The sequence below is a fragment of the Dipodomys ordii genome, unplaced genomic scaffold (genome assembly GCF_000151885.1).
Source record: "Dipodomys ordii isolate 6190 unplaced genomic scaffold, Dord_2.0 Scaffold4, whole genome shotgun sequence".
Lineage (NCBI taxonomy): Eukaryota > Metazoa > Chordata > Mammalia > Rodentia > Heteromyidae > Dipodomys > Dipodomys ordii.
In genome coordinates, this window is record NW_012267220.1 from 15,567,366 (window position 1) to 15,588,542 (window position 21,177).

Here is a 21,177-nt window from a genome sequence, read left to right on the forward strand (position 1 = left end):
GGGGGATAGGAAGGAATGGGAAGGGGAAACAAAGGAGAAGGCAACAATGCTTAATAAGAAATGCACTCATTATCTTGGCCATGTAATTGTAACCTCTCTGTAAGGTATTTTCACACACACACACAAAAAAGTTTAGATGTGTCTATGGTGTGAGGGAGGGATCAAGTTCTATGTTTCTTCCAGTGGATATTCAATTGACCTGATATATTTATTAAAAACATTTTCCGTAGGGGGAAAACAAAGGAGGAGGTAACAGTGCTTGATAGGAAATGTATTCATTACCTTACTCATGTAACTGCAACCCCTTTGTATATTATTTTTAAAATAAAAAAACATAAAAGAGGGAAAAAATTCCTCTTTTCACTGTTCTTCCATGACAACTTTGATAGAATTAAATGCCCATAGAGGTGTTGAAGTGGCTTTTTTTTCTTTTAACTTCTCATTTGGCTCTCCCTGAACAAATACCACATTGTCTTAATTAAGGATGCCTAGTAGGGCCATTATGGCCCTTTGCGTTTTCCTAATAAACTTTATATTCATTCTTTAAAAAAATAGTGTTTTTTTCCTATAGATTAATTCAGGGAGATAGATATATTCTACATTATAAGGATTTACTATTTTAAAATTTCTCTATTATTTTATATTATGCTATGTAGGTCTTATACAATTTGTCAGGTTTACACCTACCATTATGATTGTTATTATAAATGATATATGATTGTTACACCTACCATTATGATTGCCATTATAAATGATATATTCAAAGATTACTCTTTTGCTTGTTATTGAGGTAGAAAACTACAATTAATTTCCTTGGCATATCAATATACCCAACAACCTTTCTAAATCCATTTACTAAATTTAATAATTTATTCTATTAAATTTTTCTGTATATCTTACTTGCTTGTGGATAGGGCCAGTCTGTATTCTGTTGGTCTATATTTTGTACTTATTTTCTTTATTTGCTAGAACATTCTTGTCTTATTCTCAGTTCTAGTGGGAAAGATTTTACTCTTCATCATAATGTTTGCATGTGTATTCACAGTTCTAGTTACATTTCGTGGCTATACTTCTGGCTATATGTGTGTGTGTGTGTGTGTGTGTGTGTGTGTGTGTGTGTGTATCACCATATCCAAGCCCTAAAAGCTGTGGTTATGTTATGTCACATGGCCAAAGGTACTTTGCAGAGGTGACTAAGAATTCAGAAGTGGGAAGATTAACTTGCTTTGCCTCCATAGGCCCATTGCAATTACAGGGAACCTCAAGAGAGTCAAGTTGGAGAGACACCTCAACAAGAGCATGGGCTGGTACAGTGCCAGGGCAGGGGGGGCGGGGGGTGAGACAAGAAATGCCGGTAGCCTCTAGTAAATGCAAAGAACAAGGAAACAGTTTGTCTGCAGAGCCTCTAAGGGAACATAATTCTGCTGACATCTAGATTTAGCCCTGTCAAACTGATTTCAGAATTCTATTCTCCAGAATGGAAGGAAGGTAATAAATTTGTCTTGTCTATCGCACTAAATTTGTGCTAGTTTGTGTCAGCAGCAATAAGGAACTGCCACCGTTACCCAGTTATGAATACTTTGTATTAAATTTTCTTTGTCAAAATAACTGATGTGTCCCAATTTGACTATGTATATTGCTCCTAGGGACTCAGGACACTTGGAAACAAGCTCACTCCCATGTGAGACCAAGACTCAATGAATTAGTTAAATCAGTGAAATAAGTAACAGAATGAGTGATTGAAGACTAAGAATGGGGCTCTCCTATGTAAGCCTCAATGACATGCATTCGAGAGCATCTACCTAGAATGTGTTGAATACAAGAGCTTAGGATGGAACTCCTTTAATACCATTCTTCCAGGGAATCCTGCATCCCTACACATTGCCTTTTTCTCTTTCTGTTCATTTAATACTATTCAAGCTGTCTTACAAGAGTTGCTTGAGAATTTTATGTAGTGAACAAGTTCATCCATATTTTTAAAAAGATAAAGTTTTTATTATTTGGGGAGAATTTAGAGAAAATTTCCAATCATTAGGAAGCTTCTTCAGACCCAACTTAAATATTTATTCCCTGCATGGTTCCCTTCGCAAGCAATGCCAGATCCCTTAGATTCACAAGACTTTTAGCAGCAAAAATCATCTTCCTCTCCCCTCCTCAAGATTAATTCAGCACCTTGTCCTCTTCTTTCTAAGTTGTGAGCTGTACCCTGTTCACTTTGGGATCATGACCCACTTTGAAATCAAAACAAAAACTATCCAGTAAGAAAATAGTACCTGGATAGAATCTTCCAAGAATGAAGGTGGGAGGGGTTTATCTGAAGATGAGAGCTAGGGCAGCAGGAGTCAGCTACAGCGCCATGATCACCTCCCAACTAGATGCCATTAGAGGAACCAGTACGTGCTCTAAGTTTATTGGAACTGTTAGCAAATGCACTCACATTGTCCAAGGATTCTAATGTATACTTAGCTCACAGTGAAGAGAGTATCCTAGTCTTTACTGATGTTACCTTCAGTTGAGGGTAGTGTCAGTTATTGTAAAGAGAGAGGGAACAGACAGAAAATGCATCCAAAGATTGGGGAGATAGCTCTTGAGACAGTGCTTCCCTGGCCTGCATCACACCCCAAGTTCAAACCTCAAAACTATTAAGAAAAACAAACAAAAATGCAGAAAACTTTACTATGGAATGTTTCTATGCCAAGCAATTTGGATTCATTTATTTATTAGTTGGTGGTACTAGAGTTTGAACTGAGGGCTCATGCTTGCTAGGCTGGCACTCTACCACTTGAATCATACCTGCAGCCCTTGCTTTTTGCCAATTGTATTTGGAGATGGAGTATAGTAAGCTTTGGGTTTTGTTTTTGGTCAGTCGTGGGGCTTGAACTCTGGGCCTGGGTGCTGTCCCTGAGCTCTTCAGCTCAAGGCTAACACTCTACCTCTTGAGCCATAACATCATTTCTGGTTTTCAGATGGTTAATTGTAGTTAAGAGTCTCAAGGACTTTCCTTCCTGGGTTGGCCTTGAACCGTGATCCTCAGATCTCAACCTCCTGAGTAGCTAGGCATGAGCCACTGGTGCCCAGCTTTTTTTGGGGGGGGACAGGGCAGGGCTGGCCTGAAATGATGATCTTCCAGATCTCTGTCTCCTGAGCAGCTAGGATTATAAGCATGAACTACCACTGTCTGGTAACTTACACTTTTTTAAAATGACTTTAGAGGTTTCCATTTTATGCATACTAATTGCTCCCTGTGTAATCTATACTTTGGAAGTATAGTTGTCTCCTATTATAAACACCTTTGTAGCCAGTTCTGCACTCTAATCTGATTATTTTCTTGAGCTAAATTCTTAGAAGAGGGATTCATAGAAGAAAGGATTTATACCTTAAAGCCATGTTACCTGTGTTGCCATATTCTTCTCCAAGATTGCTGTGCCAACTTATCTTCATGTTATCAGTGACCCATGTTTCTACATGGCTGCAAACCTTGGAGTTATCATTCTTTGAAATATCTGTAAAGCATATGAGCAGAAAAGTAACGGTGTAATTTACACTTTCGTTGCTTATATTTTCACATTTTTATTTAGATTTGACCTGTAAATCTGTTTAAAAAATAACAACAACAATGACAACGAAATATTAATTAGAAGCTGAGCATGGTAGTGCACACCTCTAATCCCAGCACTTGGGAGGCTAAGGTAAGAATACCGTGATTCTGAACCAGCCTTTACCACATAGTAAAAACTCTGTCTCAAAAATCAAAACCCAAACCAAAAAAAAAAAAAAAACCCAACAAGAAAATGAAACCTGTTGTTTCGGGGAAATCTTTGCAGTGGCTGATTTTGTTCAACAAGCTTCCATCAATGGAGGCCATAAACTATCACATAGTGAGAACCTAGCCAGGCTGAGAAATGTGAGCTTTGTGTCTCAACACAGACTAGCACTGAAACCATGGGCTTTCACAAGACACAAGCGGTGTCTCAAGGCTGAGGAAATACATCTCCTTTAGGCAGAGTCCATCCAGCGATGACATTTCTTGGCTAATAGGAACATTTTGGATGGAAGAGAATCTTTAGAAATCAGAATGTAAAATTTCCAATTTCAAGAAAAGCAGTTTCAAAGTCCTTCCATAATGGAGCAAAGATCACTCCAGAGCTAAAGCCTCCAACTTCCTCTCTAATAATTTACCAAGAAACTTTCTAACCCTGAGGTGACTTCTCTTATAGTACCTGCAATTTCTTTCATAGACCGGAACTATGATCCTTCTATTTATGCATCCCACACAGCCTGGATGACAGGTGCATCCACCCGTACCTAGCTTTTTTTGGTTGAGATGGGATCTCATGAACTTCTTGCCTGGGCTGGCCTGGAACCAGAGTCCTACTGACCTCACCTAGGAGTATCTAGGTGTACAGGCACAAGCCATTGCAACTAGCTAAAATATTTTAACTCATGAAAAATAATAAGGAAGGAAGGAAGGAAGAAAGGAAGGAAGGATAGCAATATTCTGTAAAAATCTAAGTAAGAGAAATTTGGAAGTTTTCTACAGATTAAGCATTGGTCTGATATCCCATAGCTTTCAGTCAGTAATTATGGAACAATAGCATATAAAGAGGTTAATGTGAGACAGGAATATCATGTAGATATCATGTGCAGTCTAAGGATCTACCTTTACAACAGACATTTCATATGATTTCATAGGTGGTCAGGGAAGACAGAGAAAATCTTCACTAATTACTTAAGTAACACAGCCTACTTTTAGCTTTCCATTGGGACTATTTTTTTTAATTCTAGTAAGGACAATTTAATTGCAAGATTAGGATTATTATTTTTTTAACTCTAGTAAGGACAATTTAACTGCAAGATGTGGACAATTAACCAACCTATCTCATTAGATCAAAGGGTTAGAAAAGTAGTGGTTGACAGATATGTACTGCCCAAATGCTATATTCTTGGTGATTGTAATCTCAACACGACGACAGAGGATTCTTTCGTAGTTCTTAGTAGTCTTCTGTAAGCAACACAACGACAGAGGATTCTTTCGTAGTTCTTAGTAGTCTTCTGTAAGTGTCGGGCTAAAGAACTACCACTGGATTATTGGAAGATCATGGAGAAAAGAAGACAAGAAACAGACAGCTCTTGATGCTAACGAAAGCTTTTTATAAAGAATGCTTGAAAAAGAAAAGTATCTGTTTCTACCACTGTTGGAACAAGTGATTCATGTGTTAGCTTTTCTTTGGCAAATCTAGGGAGACAGGTCCAGTTCTGGGAAAGGGATAAGCCAAGAATGTTTCCCATTGGTCATAGTTTCTCATTTTGGATCAAATCCTATAGTCTGTGGGACATTTGAGAGCTATAGGAAAACATGGTCTTTCCTATTTTGCCTTAGGGTTATGGAATATCACAAGGACTCGAGGGAATTTGGCAGTATCTATCTAAATTATACATGCATTCACCATTCCCTCACCAATTCTACTTCTGAGTATTTTCTGCTGGATACAATTCTCCATTCTCTTTCCAGAGTTGCCGCAGGGATTGTTATAACAAACAACGGGAACTGACCCAATTGTTTTGTCCATTAGTAGTAGCAAAAAAGACACAGGACATTTATATCAAGGGGGGACTGTAAAGAGAAGGATGGAATGGATTTGATCAAAGTTCCTTACATGCACACACGCAAACAGCACAGTGAGACGCCTTTGTACAATTAATATATACCAACTTAAAAAGATTAAAGAGAGGTGACCATCTTTATTCTTCCTTTTCTTTTTTGAATAAAAAAATATTTTAGAGAGGAATGGTAGTTTTAGCCCATAATCCTAGCTACTAAGAAAGCTGAGATAGGGAGAATTTCATTTCCAGAAACAAGAAGGAAGGAAGAAAGGAAGGAAAGAAGGAAGGAAGGAACAGAGGGAGGGGAGAAAGAAGGGAGGAGAAAGAGAAAGAGGGAGAGAGAAAGGCAAGATGGCAAACTTATCTTTATGTGCTACTTGGGAGACTGAGGTAGAAGAGTTGCTTGAGCCAGGTGTTTGAACATAGACAGTGAAATAAGTTTGATTTTGCCTGAAAAGAAAGCTAGAGGCTTTGGGCGTATAGCTCAGTGGTAGAGCTTATGCTAAGAATTCATAAAGCTTTGGGTTCAGTTCCAAGTGTCCCCAAAATAATGATAAAAATAAACTGATGAGTTTAAAGGAAGTACCGAAAGTGCTTATCTATAAATAGGGCAACCAGAATACTTTTTGTCTAAATAGGATGTTCTACTGATATTTATACCAAGACAATGGGTACAGCTTGGGATTGTTCCAGACTTCCCTCTGGTCCCTCTAGCAGAAGAGGGTAGAGGACGAAGGGCTACAAAAAAAAAGAGGACCCAAGGACAGGTGGAAATAAGATTTCTCAAGGTGTACCTTGTTACTTTGTTTTAGACTTTGGAATTGTGTACACATTTTACCTGTTGAAAATAAGAAATAAAAATGTAGAAAATATTTGTGAGTACTCTGGTCAGTGTAAGATTCCTTGCTAGATTTTGCTGGTGGGCAAACCTTTAATGGTATCTGAATTCTACCGTCAGTATTTTAAGACAAGACTAGAGCAGATATGAGTATACAACTCTGAAGAGCTGAGAGCATTCTACCTTCATTTATTCATCCATGTATTTAGCCCTCATTTAACTTTCAGCAAGTATTAGTGGAGTGTTTTATGTTTGGGGTAGCAGGTAAGTATTAGAGACCCTCCGGTGCTAGGAATAGATCCACAGCCTCCCATGGAGCTCTTGGTCTGCTGGAGGGGACAGACAGCAGGACACAAGGTCGGTAGGGCCAGGTGTAGTGCAGAGAAGTAGTCATGGGCTGGGCTTCTCGGAGGACACAGACCAGGTGAACTGAGTGGATGAGTGAATGAGTGAAATAGGATAACGTATCTCTTACATCCCAGCGAAATCTGCAATTCCCTCATTGTATGACACACAGTTTCTAGGATTTTGAAAGAACAGGAATGGAATCAGTTTAAAGGAAGGCTTTTGTTTCTACATTGTGGATTCCTACAGAACATTTTCCCTGAGAAAAGTGTGCAAGATGTGGAGATAGTGAAGGCGTGGGGCCTAATGGGAAAAAACTTAGCTCACCTCTTTTGAAAACATTTTTTCTTTTTCTTCTTTTTTGCTGGTCGTGAGGCTTGAACTCTGGGCTGGGTGCTGTCCCTCAGCTCTTCAGCTCAAGGCTAGCACTCTACCACTTGAGCCACAGCACCACTTCTGGCTTTTTCTTTTTATGTGGTGCTGAGGAATTAAACCCAGGGCTTCATTCATACAAGGCAAGCACTCTACCATAGAGCCACCTTCCTAGCCCTGAAAACATTCTTATAGTGTATAATGCAGGGAGAAAAAAATGTTAATATAAAAGCAGAATTCTTGTTTAAGATAGAAATATTACTCAGGAAAAATACTTTGGTCATACACAATTTCAATGAGACTGGTTCTGAGGCTTGAACTCACTGTCTTCCACTTTTTTTTTTAATTTAAATGTAGGTTTAACAAAAATTCTTTATTCATGAGTTTATTTTAACCTTAAAATAAGTGGATTACAAATAGGAACAAGATGTAACTGATCACATTATTTCAGTCTAAACTTTTAAGTAACAGTATTTGTTACGAACAAATATACATTGTGAAATGCACAATGAATACCCATTGTCTCACAGCCAAAAGATAACCTTGTTAACCTTTGGAATAGCCATGCCATTTGTCCCTTGTCTTACAGTTTCAGGATTTTTTTTCCTACAGGTTGTATGAGTCAAGCGGAAAAGGTCAGATAATGTGATGTCAGGAAAATGAACCGTTAGATATGTATTTTAATGTTTTTTCTTTCATGCATGTGTTTCTAATGCATTTATAAGATTATCTCTTTGTTGCTTTGTATGTCCCTCCCCCACAGTATAACCCCTGCTTTCACTATATTTGATGTCAGTATAACTTGAGGAGGAGATGGGGAAAACCAGTTGTTTAAGGATACAGGTGGACCTGTTGCAACAATGAAAAGTACAAGTTGTCATGTCCAAAACGAGCTTTACAACGTCGGTGTGGGGGGGGGGGGGGGGGGGAGGGGGGGAAGGAGAAGGATTGGGATTGGGGGGGAGGGGGGAGGCTGGGAAGGGATGTGAAGGGTAAACAAAGGAGGAGGATGCAAAGAAATGTACGCATTATCCTGCCCATGTAATTGTAACTCCTCTGTACAGTATGTTCACAAATAAAATAAAATTAAATTAAAAAAAAAACTAAGGTTAGAATGCTGTGAAGACCTGAGTCCAGGAAGGAAGCCTAGAAGACCACACAGATGTGGTCTGGGTCCAAAGGACCACAATTATCTTCATGGTGTCTTCCACTCTTGTACAGTTTTTATGCTCAAGGTTAGCACTTGAGCTACACTTCCAGTTCTGATTTTGTTTGTTTGTTGCCAGTCAATTGGAGAAAAGAGTATCTCAGATTTGTCTGCCCAGGCTTGCTTAAACCATAATCCTAGCCTCCTGAGTAGCTTGCTTAAACCATAATCCTAGCCTCCTGAGTAGCTAGGATTACAGGCATGAGCCACCAGCACCTGGCTCCAAAACACTATTATATAATGAGTATGTGTGATGTGTGTATGAGAGATAGAGACAGAGATGGAGATAAAGACAGCATTAGACCAAGACAGAGATAGAGACAGAGAGAGTTTTACATATATGGCTATCCAGTGCTCCTGGCTTTAGTTCCTCTCATGCACTGCCTTGCTGGAAGGAAATACAATGAGCCTCTCTGATCTTTTGAAAATATAAATATAAATGAATATTAGGCAAATTTCTGTCCTTGGTTTTTCTAGATCCTTAGTTCTGGGTTCTATCTGTAAATTTTTCTTCTCCATATTTCCCATAATTCCTTTAGGAATTCCTTTAGGAGCAGACATTTAATTTCATCGTCTCAGAACCCGTGCTAAATTGGCTTTGCTATAACCTTCCCAATCTGATAGGTGTCGTTTTCATCTTTTCAAAAGTCTGTTATCAAGGTCCTAAATCACACTCTGAAAATCAAACAACCGTGTTATATTCTGTTTGCTTCACAGTTCTTTTAATTTCCAGTATTTTGTCTGAAGTTTTAAGCTTAATAACACAGGAACAATGTCTGTCCTGTATCTCCAATGTCTAGCTCTAGGAAACAGTAGGTTCTGATAAGGATGTGTTGAATTAAATGAAAAACAAACCTTTTTATTTAGTCATATTCTAATTTCCTGAGTTAAGTAGGGGTTTCACAGGTCCTCATTTCTGTTTTGAAGAACTCCTGTGTCCTGCCCAGACTCCTTTAGCACTATCCTCCTGCATCACACACATTTTAGGCAGAGAGGAGGTTGCCACACCTGCGTTATTACACGCATCAATAATTACATACCCCGGGGTTGATTTTGGAGGCAGTAAATTATTTCCAAATCTGAGTGTTTCGAGATGTTAACTCTCACAGGACACAGGCTTCTCTGTCTGCATCTAATTTTTGCAAAACTGATGACTATTTATAACAGTTTATCCATCTCACATAAAATTCCACTGGGACCAAAGTGGCAGACGTGACAAGAAGTTTGCCAGTGATGTATTATTTGGGAACTTTTTGCAAAGCTCTGTTCTCCAAGAGACTAAAAATTGCTTTCATTTGGACCTTTTCCTTTCAGGGGTTTTTGCCCCCTGCTCTAGTCTAGAATTGAACTTGGGAGGCCTCCACTAGCGTCAAAGGAGTCATTACAACTGGGGGCCTGTCACCTGCTCACGCTACACTAGACTCACCATTCATTTTTATCAATGACATCATTCAGGGCAGAAAAAAAAAAGCTGAAGAAAACCAAGCTAATGGACACACAAAGTGTTAAAATGGTTGAACTGGGCCCCGCACCTTCATAGTTGTTTTGGAAATATTTTCGTAGTCACCATGTTTTCAACTGTCCTCTCCTCTGCCATAGAACTAGGAAACGTGGAGCACCAGCTAGAGCTGGGAACATTTCCACTTCAGAAATTCATTTGAAGGTGATAATGTGAAGGCCTGGAGGGGGCGGGGAGAGGGGAGAAGGGGAGGCGAGGTTATGACCAGGTAGGAAGCAAAGCCTCCTTGGTGTCTCTGTCCTATTCCAGCATCCTCCTGCTCTTCAGCCCATCATTGTCAGGATCATGTCCTACCACAATCACCAGCTTCAGCTGCCAGCATCAGAGTAGGATGGAGGCCAGGGTTTCTGGCTCTATGCAAATCAGTCTAATTTCCTGGTAGGAAATTATATTATATTAGTCTCTTCAGGCTGAGGTAATAGGGAACAATGAACTGGGTGCTTAACAGAATATTTTTTAATTTCCTATCTGGAGGCTAATCATGATGGATCATATGCCAGCAGATCTAAGAGGGAGAGCTGTTGTCTGACCCTTCCAGCTTTTGGTAGCTCCGGAGTTCCATAGCTGTGGTGGCCTCAGTCTGATCTCCACTTGCATCTTCACACATGCCCATCTTCCTCATGTGTCTTTGCTTTATCTTCTTTGTGTGTGTGTGTGTGTGTGTGTGTGTGTGTTTCCCCTTTCTAAAAGGACAAGTTATATTGGAGTATGTTTTACCCTAATGGCCTAATTTAAACTTGATTACATCTATAAAGAGCCTGTTTCCAAATAAGGTCCCATTCTGAAGTGCTATAGAGCTAAAAAGATAGGAAGTCTCTCTGGGCACTGGTGGCTCAAGCTTATGATACTATCTACACAAGAGACTGACAGCTGAGGATCACTGTTCAAAGCTAGCCCAGGCAGAAAAGTCTGTGAGATTCTTATCTCTAATTAAGCAGCAGTAATCTGGAAGTGGAGATATGACTCAAGTGATAGAGCACCAGCCTTGAGCAGAAAAACCCAAACAAGAATGCAGAGCCCCGAGTTCAAGCTCGAGTACTGATGCACAAGTGCATGCATGGGGCATGCACTCGAGCATAAACACACACACACACACACTTGCGCGCACACACACACACAAAATAGAAAGTCCTATCTTTTTGGAGTACACAATTCAACCTATAGTAACATCAAAAGCTCTATTCCTGTCAACTAAACTGCATACCCTCTAACGGTTGTGAACACGAAGGATAATGAAACACAGCTAAGGGGAATCTTTCTAAACAGAAGTCAAGTTTAAACAAATCAACAGGTTAAAAAGTTTTATTATTGCTACCTACTTTCAACATCCTTCCTGAGTTTTCTATCATCCACTCACTAATTTATCATAGATTTGTTGACTCTGTTGTTGGAACACAACAGACAAAAATTCTGTTCCTCACTACTGTGGTTTGGAACTGATTTTAAGTGTATCCCCTCAAAGGTCTGTGTGTTGGAAATCATGTACTCCAGTGCAATGATGTGAAGAAATTATAGGGCCTTTAAGATGTGGGGCATGGTGGGAGGTGGTCACTGGGCACTTAATCTTGAGAGTGAGTTATGTAATTCTTGTGAGACCCTATTCAGGCTTCCTGTTATTACTCTTCATCACGCACATACCTACCACTGCAATGCCATCTGCCAGGGGCCACCCTGGTGCCAGTACCAAGCCTTTGAACCTCCAGAACTCTGAGTTAAACTTTTTCTTTTTAAAAGTAACTAGTTTTCTAGGTTTTGTTATAGATACAGAGAATGGATTATATATTTGCAGAACTTAAAGTCTGGTTTCAGGAGGAAGGTGTAAATTAAATATGCATTTTTGTCACAATAATATAATATAATAATATATAATATAATATAAAGACAAAGCAAAAAATAGTAGTGTATCAAAGGAAAGAGTAGTAATTTTAGGTTGGGTAGTGAGTGAAGAGCATTGGGAATGGTGTTAGAGCAAAAGTATTCAGGAGGCATGAGGAAACAAGACCACTCACTATCTGAGAGAAGAGCATTCCAGGCAGAAGGAACAGCACTTACACAGGCCATGAAGTCAGTATGTGTGGAGAAGCTGAGGACTAGCAAGAGAGGCCAATAGAGGTGGAGAAGGAGGGACTCGTGGGGAAAGGGGGATGTGATAGGAGGAGGTGAAGCTGGGGAGAGCAGAGAATGGAGAAGACATACAAGACCAGGATATTTTAAGCATTTTGGCCTTTGAGAGAGACTGTCAGAACTACTTCTCCCTGGGGCACTGAGAGGAATTAAGCATTTTTAAAGCACTGTTACATACTGTTAAATCAAGGCTGACATTAATGATAAGACTATCGTAAACACCCTTGTAATGTCTTTCAATGTCTTTTAAATAAGCTATTAGGAATGAAAGTGATCTGACTCCATAATAAACAGCTATTAGGACCTTCACTGGAGCCCCAGCTGTTTTGAAGAAAAGCCTATCAGCCAAGTAGCGGGCTAGACTGCCTTCTTGGCAGGAATGGCTGCTTTGAAAACTCCAGAGTAGCCTTGAGGAAGCTGCACAGCAACCATAGCTACTTGCTGGTGAAGCACAACTCTGGCTCCTTGAAGGACCTATTGTAGCCACAATATTAACTCTTGGTGAATGAGAAAGAGAGGGAGGGAGAAGGAGAAGAGGGAGGGGACTTCCCTGACTTCAAACTGCTGGCTGCACCCCTCCTTCAGACTCTCGTCACACATAGCCTAGGCTGTTATTTAACAATTTGGGCTGAGTATCTTGTCCCTCATAGCATAAAAGCTGTCTGTGCTGAGCGCCTGGTACATGCTCAATGATTCTGGTGGAGGAATTCACAGCTCTGGTTCATTTATTTTTGCTTGTAGAATCTTGCTCTCTAGGTACAACTTCACACCTACCCCTCCTCCCCAGTTTCTCTGGGCTCCCACCTGTCCTAAACAGGTGAAGGATAGAAGGGAGGAGAGTGTGCATCCTCAGCATTGAACTCTTGGCTCTGGTTTCATATATAGCAGGCTTTTGATTCTTCTCTGCCTCACAGCCCTACCCTCCTGAGTCCAGTTAAATATTAGTACTTTTCTAAAGAGGTTGCATGGTGCTATATAAACAATGTTAACACAAAAACAGACCAATTCAATTGCATGAAGTTTATGAGAGCAAAAAAAAAAACTGTTCTAGGAGAAGGAAGTACTTCAGTTAAACATGGTTCTGAATATAACTCCCCCATCACTCTCTTATAATGTGGTGAAATAATTTTGTAAGCAGAAAGGCAGGAACAAATAAAGATGACCTGATTGGTGCAGTCTGGTGCTTACCTTGTTTGGGCACAATCTAGCAGACTTCAGCTTGGGATTGGCTGAGACACTAGGTGCTGTGACGGCTGAGGCTGAATTGCTAAGCTACAAGACTGTTCTCTTTGGTTATATTGCAAACTGTTTGTACATTAATCTAGACTGTAGTTCATTACCTGTAAGGCTCCTTTGGGCCAATTTATTAGTCAAGAGTGAGGTAGATTTAGGTAAATTAATTCAAGTTCAACAATAGCATGGACTTTGCTATAACGTTGATTTAGACTTGAACTCCCATGCTACTACTTGCTACTTTACAACAGTAAGTACACCACTTTACCTTATATCATTCGTATCATGCTCATCTAAAAAATGTCACAAAGCAATGTTAAGTATAAATAAAGCAGTTATGACAGTGACATACATAGAAAACATACCAAGGGAAAAGATGCCATCTTTCCTTAGAACATTCTATGATTCTTGTGCTGGACTATCCCAATTTAACATGATATGAGTTCCTTGCCTATTGGCTATGGTCAATTTCAGATCATAGTGTTCTGAGGACTCTCCAGAGTAAGCTCGGCTTAAGATAGCTACCCACAGGAGTGGATGACTGGTGTGGTCCAGGAATAACTAATGATGAGAGGTCAGGTGGGAGAGGCAAAAAGAAATGATGGGAATTGCAAATGAACCTCATTCAAGACTCTTGGCCATGTTCTAATAAAATGATGAGCTATGAGAATTTCTCTCGTGTCTTGATACTTTGTCTATCTTCTGTTTCCTTCAATAACCTATGTTCAAAGCTTTAAAGAAATTGTAAGCATTGATGGGGGGGGAGGGATATGTACAGAGGTGTGTGTTTCAATCAAAGAGAAAAAGAAGAGCCTGGAAAGTGCTAGTAATAAAAAAAAAGATGTATTCTGAGAAGGCTGCAGCCAATGATCAGGTAGAAGTGATGGTCAAGCCAAGGCCTCTGACATCTTCTGCATGGTTGAAACCAGAATGAACTGGTGTGGGCTGCTGCTCCTCCACACCCTAGGCATCACTGTTTGGCATCATTTAGAAGAATTAAAAGATGATGCCACTATTGAAATGTTTTCAAAACACTTGGAAAGCCAATGGCTTTAAACTACCAAAATGTGGAAGTTCATTTGAATTTTTAAATTCATAAGTGAGATAAGATGGATGAAGATGAATTGGAATATCTCAAAGAAAAGAGATTGGGGGACTAAAGAAAGCTTAATAGCAGAACCAAAAGCAGCTTTCTACAGGGTATGAAGAATGCAAAGGCATTTTTAGTGAGAGAGACTTTTCAAGGAGTCAAAGGAAAGTTAAAAAAAAGTAGTTTTCTATTTCTACAAAGACTTGTTATTCAGGTGTAAAATATTAAATAAACATTTGGTGATCCTGTCTAAAAACACCTTGTACCACGTTTTTGAAGCCAAGAGGTGAATGACTTGCAGCTTGGTCAGAAAAGTCCATGTAGCCAGGCAGCGTTGGATTAGTGTGTGATTCTAGCTATTCAGGAGGCTGAGATCTGAAGATCACAGTTAGAAGCTAATTCAGACCAAAAGATCTCTGAGCTTCTTATCTCCAACTAACCAGCCAAAAGCCAAAAGTGGAGGTGTGTGGCTCAAATAGTAAAGTGCCACCCTTGAGTGAAAAATCCAAACAAGAGCATGAGACACTGAGTTCAAGTGGCAGAATTGGCACATGCAGATGTCTGCACATGCATGTGTGCGCGTGCGCGCGCACACACACACACACACACACACACACACACACACAAGACCATGTAAAGTTAGAGCTAAGGAAGTCATGGTTTCTGAAAAGATTAATCAGGACCATAAGAAAGTTGCCTTGAAAGTGTCTCCAGAACTACCCAGCCCCTGCCTGTGACAAACTCAAGAGAATGATAGTGGAAACTTAACTGATGGTAATTGGGGTTTTTTGTTGGTTTGTTTTTGTTTTGTCTGTTGTGCGGCTTGAACTCTGAGCCTGGGCACTGTCCCTCAGCTCTTGAGATCAAGGCAAGCACTCTACCACTTGAGCCACAGCTCTACTTCCTGGAAACTCATTTGAAAGACTCCTTTGAAAAGAGAGCACCACTAACGCTGTCTAGAAAGTTGCTTCCCTAGGATTCACTTCACCATGCTTAGTTACTCAGGCACTCAGACGCCGCTGCAGCTGTGGTCCAAGGTGGCCTGATAACTGCATGAACTGGTGGCAGGCTTTGTCATCTTCCACGTGATAAGATGCTCTCTCCCCCAAAGGCACCTGTGTCCTCTCTACAGCTATGTTCATCTCTCTTAATGCTGAGATTATAGCTACCTGGCCTCAGCCACGATCTATACACCTAAGGAAGAAAGAAGGGATGGTGGACTTAAATTGTAAGAGAATGATTCTCTGCCATTCCTTCAGTACAATTATGAAAGATATGATTCCACTTAATTCTTATCTTTCGCTGGGATGTATAATCCCCAGGGTGCCCTGAGCAATGAATGGTAGATCAAGCCACACGTTCTGATTCTTCTCTTCTACCTTCATTGTAGGCATCAATCTCTATCTTTCTGTCCTCCGAGGATATGTGGCCATGGGCTCCTTGGCCTTCTAACTGCACATTTTACTTCCTATTTGACTTTTTGAAAGGATGACTTATGTTACACTTTTTAAATGCCCATTCTTCTAGGAATTATGGGCTCAGCCCATGGAAGAACCTATCTGAAGGCCAGGACTTCCCTTTGCTTAAGTTATCCAATATGCTATTGCCAAATCTGGGTAAATAAAACTGCAGTCCAAACTGACAGCAACAACCAAAAGTTGGACCCTTTTACCCTTTTTGGACCCCTTTCATACAAGATTGCAAGAGTGAAAAGCCTCCAGTGCCGCAGAACTCTACCAGATAAATATTTGACAGCAAAGAGCACTGGGCTAAAAGTCTGTGCAAAGTTCTGTGTCATCAGCCGACTTCACCTTTGTCCCGGTTCCACCCCTCCCACCATCCCAAATCTGCAGGCTCAACGTGTTTGGCCTCTGGAGCCCAAACTACTCACAAGCATAGTAGACTTAACTCAACACTCTGGCAGATTTTTTGGTCCCTCCTGGGTTGTTTTGGTTCCCCAAATGAACCTTATCTTTGCCCTTATATTCAACCTGTTTCTTGAACTTGAGTATCTGGTGCCAACCACATCAGTCATTGTTTCTTATTTTATCCTGTCATACCCCCTCCCAGAAAACAAAGCTTGTTCCTTTTGTTGGTAGTGGTGGTGGTTGTGGGGTTTGAACTCTGTCCCTGGGCTCTTAAGCTCAAGGTGAGTGCTCTATCAGTTGAGCCACAGCACAACTTCCAGTTTTCTTGTGGTTAATTGGAGATAAAGAGTCTCATAGACTTTCTGCCCCATGGCTCTGAACTATGATCCTCAGATCTCAGCCTCCCAGAGTAGCTAGGATTTCAGGTGTGAGCCACCAGTACCCGGCTTACACAGTTTGTTCCTGAAGACCCACTCCCCCCAACCCCCCACCTCCACCTTGGTACAAAATTTCACCTCCTGGCATGGTATCCAGTTCCAATATGTGCCAATGGTACTAGCTCATTCTTCAGCCATAGCCTGCAAAGACTATTCTGCCTCCAAGACTTCTCTTAGTAAAGGCCTTTCAGTGTGTTTTCTAGAGGCCTGTTCTCAGAGACACCTAGTTCCAGGTCTGATCCTCAAGGTCTGACTGACTCCTATAACATATAACTAGGTCTTGCTGGCTATGACTGGAAGCAGGAAGATGCAAAATACATACATACATACATACATTCATACATACATACATCATAAAGGGATTCCACTCATGGCTCTTTCATGAGTTGGCTAAGAGATGTCAGGTAAGTCATGTGACCACCCTGAACCTGTTTTAACCCTTCTATCTCAGAATAGGTGCATATTCTAAAAGTGCCAAGCAGAGAGACAGATGGAGATGGATCTATAGAATCTAAAATTTGAAGATTTTTTTTTCACATTTTCATAATGAATAAGATAGAAAACCCTTCATATAAGTATATTAACTTGTATACCTGCTCTTACATACAATTCTTTTTTTTTTTGGTCAGTCATGGGGCCTGAACTCGGCCTGAACGCTGTCCCTCAGCTCTTCAGTTCAAGGCTAGCGCTCTACCACTTGAGCCACAGTGCCATTTCCAGCTTTTTGTGCTCATGTGGTGCTGAGGAATCGAATCCAGGGCCTCATGCATGCAAGGCAAGCATTCTACCACTGAGCCACCTTCCCAGCCCTCTCATATACAATGTGCTTAAAACAACAACCACAAAATGAAAATGGTGGTGATCTGCTGCCAGCCTATATGCTGGGGCACCTTAGGTCCTTGGTAGACTGAGTGCTCCTTACTTTCTTCCTCTAAGCCAGGTCTTGCCTGAGAGTCATTTTCAACATAGCACTCAAGGCAGCTAGAATGGGAAGAACACAGGGTACTGTTTGCAGCTACCCCTTCCCCTTCCACTGTGGGTAGGCACTACTCAGAAACATACTCACTCAAGTGAAAGCAGAGGCATACCAGAGGCAGGTTGGGAGAAGCAGGGCTGTCACCAAAGGACAGACAACCTGCTGGCTACTGGGGCTCTTCTTTCTATCCAGACCCCTATCCATGCCATATGCACATAGGGGCATGCCTCCTTCTTGCCCATGCATTACTTGCACAGCCACACCCTGTGCTGTAATTGACAAGCACAAGCTCCCTGCCAAATCTTCCTTACTGTGGCCAAAGCTATACCTCCACATATTTCAGGGCCAGAAGAGGAGAGTCCATCTACATGGCCTATGTTGGACATTTTCAGATTTTTTTTCTGTTTTTTAAAGAGTCTTCCTACACTGGCCTAGAATTTGTTATAAAGTCCAGTCTGACCTCAAACTCAAGATCTTCCTAACTCAGCCTTCCAAGTGATGATATTAGAGACATGTGCCTCCATTTTCCATTCAGAATGAGTTACTGATTTTGTTGTTGGTGGTGGTGGTGGTTCATGGGGCTTGAACTCTGGGCCTGGGTGCTGTCCCTATGCTGTTCAGCCCAAGGCAAGTACTCTGCCTCTTGAGCCTCAGTTCCACTTCTGGTTTTCTGGTAGTTAATTGGAGATAAGAGTCTCATAGACTTTCCTGCCCAGGCTGGCTTTGAATTGCAATCCTTGGATCTCAACCTCCTGAATAACTAGGATTACAGGTGAGCCATTGGTGCCCAGCCGAGTTACTGATTTTTATAGACCAATAGAGGACATAATTTTCTCTCTGAAAAAAAAAAACTAACAACGTAGATTTTCTTATAACTATATGTTTCAGTCTCCTGGACTAGCATATCCTATTTTCTAATTGTTCTCCAAATTTGAAAAGCTGGTTTCACTTTTAACATTCATAGGGTAGAGGTCATAGGGAAAGAGAAGGCAGGCTCATGGCAGCCAGTGGTGTGTTCTGCAGTGGTGTAACATGCATTAAGAAAGAACATATCCCCATTGATCGCCATAGTCTAAGAGGTAGTTTGAACAAGTATTACTCTTAAGGTTTGAAGAGGCAAAAGGGCTGTTAGAAGGGTAACAGAATATGGTCCCTGATGATTCTTCTTGTGGGGACTCGTGGCTATGACAGTTCTGCTCTGACATGGCTTGTGACCTCTTCTCTGTATCTCAAGAGGATATATTTCCATGCCTTGAATCCTGGTGTACACCAGGGGCCCTTCTTGGTCACCAGCCAACCCTGAACTGAAGTGTTGCCTCAACTACATGATCCTCTAGGGAAGCAGTAAGGACCTAGGGAAGGAGGGAGGGAGAAAGAGAGAGGGAGGGAGAGAAAAAGGAAGGGGAGTTCAGCCTCCGTGTTGCCAGAAGGTGCCTGTAGATCAAACTTAGTGTTTCAGAGTAAAGCACAGGTTAGAAATCTATTCGTGTACTTGTCTGTTGCTATTCCAGGGGTTGTTTCTATTCCAACAATTGATCAGGCCCATTTTCTTACTGACTGACATGAGAAAATCAATGAATGTCTCTCCATCTCTGGATCCTCATCTGTCAAATGAAGATACTAAAAAATTCTCCTCCTGGGTGGTTATGCTGGTGAATTGAGATCAGAATGCTTTGTAAATAATAAACTTCTGTAACACAATGTCACTGTTATTATTTTTAGGTCATTGGGTATGTGGAATATAAAAAGAACAGATAGTTGTTTCTGTTTCCTCCTGAACAGATTACAATCTAAGAGGCATATAGATTCCAGTCACATGAACATGTTTGAAAGGAGATTTCATTCCTGAAGAGCTAAATTATTCTAACTTCCTCTAACTCATGATCATGTCCAGGATATTTTCAATAGTACTGCCTTATAAAAGCTTAGCAAAGAGGAAAGATGTTACATTCTTTTCAAAACACTACTCATGGTGTGGTATACTTTCCTATTCAGGAGACTTGTAGGAGTATACATTATCAAACTATGGGACAGCCACTAGTCAGGGTCTAAGTGTGGTATAAAAGTCATTTGATCAATGCTCTGGTTTTGTTATGACATTCTGGAAATATGCTCTTTTGGAGGCACTCCCACAATTTCCACTGTTACCCATTTAGTGATACTTCATCATTTAAGATATACATAATTCAAGTTTATATGAAATGTGAATGTATCACTCAAATGACTTCTGAGTCTTCAGAAAAAAAGTAAGAGCAACTGACTTGGGGTGGGGCTGTAACTGAAGAACATTTTTAGAAGGATGAACATTTTGAATGTATGGGATAAAGAAAATGTATTCTGAATAGGCCTGAATAGAAAATCATTTGGAATGTGTTGAATAGAAGAAACATTCTAATTACTATAATCTGACGATTTTTTTTGGTACTGCTGGAAACTGCTCAGTCTCAGAATCAATAGTTGTGATTGCTGCACTTTTGAAAAGACCTTGGATCTTTTTTGTTTTGAAAAGTTCTGCTCTAGTCATCCTTCGGGTTTATTCTAAGGCACAATAAGCAGCCAGGTGTGAGGAACAAGGCCATCTTCAAACTCCAAGGGTTTCTGCTTGAAATTCCTGAGGCCTTGAATTTAAACCTACTGTGTCAAGCCTGGCACATTTATTGTATGATTTTCCCCAATAATTAAAAGTAATCAACAATATCTGCCTGAAAGAAATAGCATGTGGGAGCTCTATCTTTGGTTGCTAAAGGTTACATTAAATTCTCTTTGGTATGTGTTTGAATAATAGAATAGATAGAGTCAGTTGCTTAGCTAAATGCAAAGCATATTTTTATCCTGGATGAACAATTAGAAACTCTCCCTTGAAAAGAGACACATTCCTTCTCTGCTTGAATAAGCACATCAACCAGTTAATCAACAAATATTTATTAAGTTCCTGTAACCTAACCTTTGACTTCCCTGTTTTAATAACTCTTGGTAAATTCTCTAATAGCTTGTCAAAGAAAATATTTCCTCTACCAAATCTTGTTAAAAACATGTTTATTTTTCCATTTCATATTTGGACAACCTAAAGGTGTTTTTTCTTCATCCCCTAAAGATAGTTTATTTAATTCTACGTTCTAAATTCAGCAGTGCAAGTTTATGTTTCCATGGTTGAAAATTGGAATTGCAAGATAAGGTCACCTAAAACACCGGTCCTCTAATCTGGTTTGTACATCAACAGCACATAGGGGTAGATGCATAATTGAATGCTTTACTTTAGATGGTAGTACATAGAATTCTATTGGAGAATCACATATTTCATTTTATAGGGAAGAAAACGAAAGAACACACAATTTGTGGCAGAGTTGTGTCATGAGACCTCAAACCTTCTTGCAATTCAGCACCTTGTTTTCTCTCTAGTAAAGCTCTCATTATAGTCAACAGTCTCCTAGATTACAGTGGCAGCAATCTCTCAGTGAAATTCTAAGTCGATTTTTGGACTTAACCATTTAATTACTAAGATCTTCATCTCTAGGAATATATTGCATCTCAAGTTCCTTAACAGCAAGAACTTTTATTATCAGG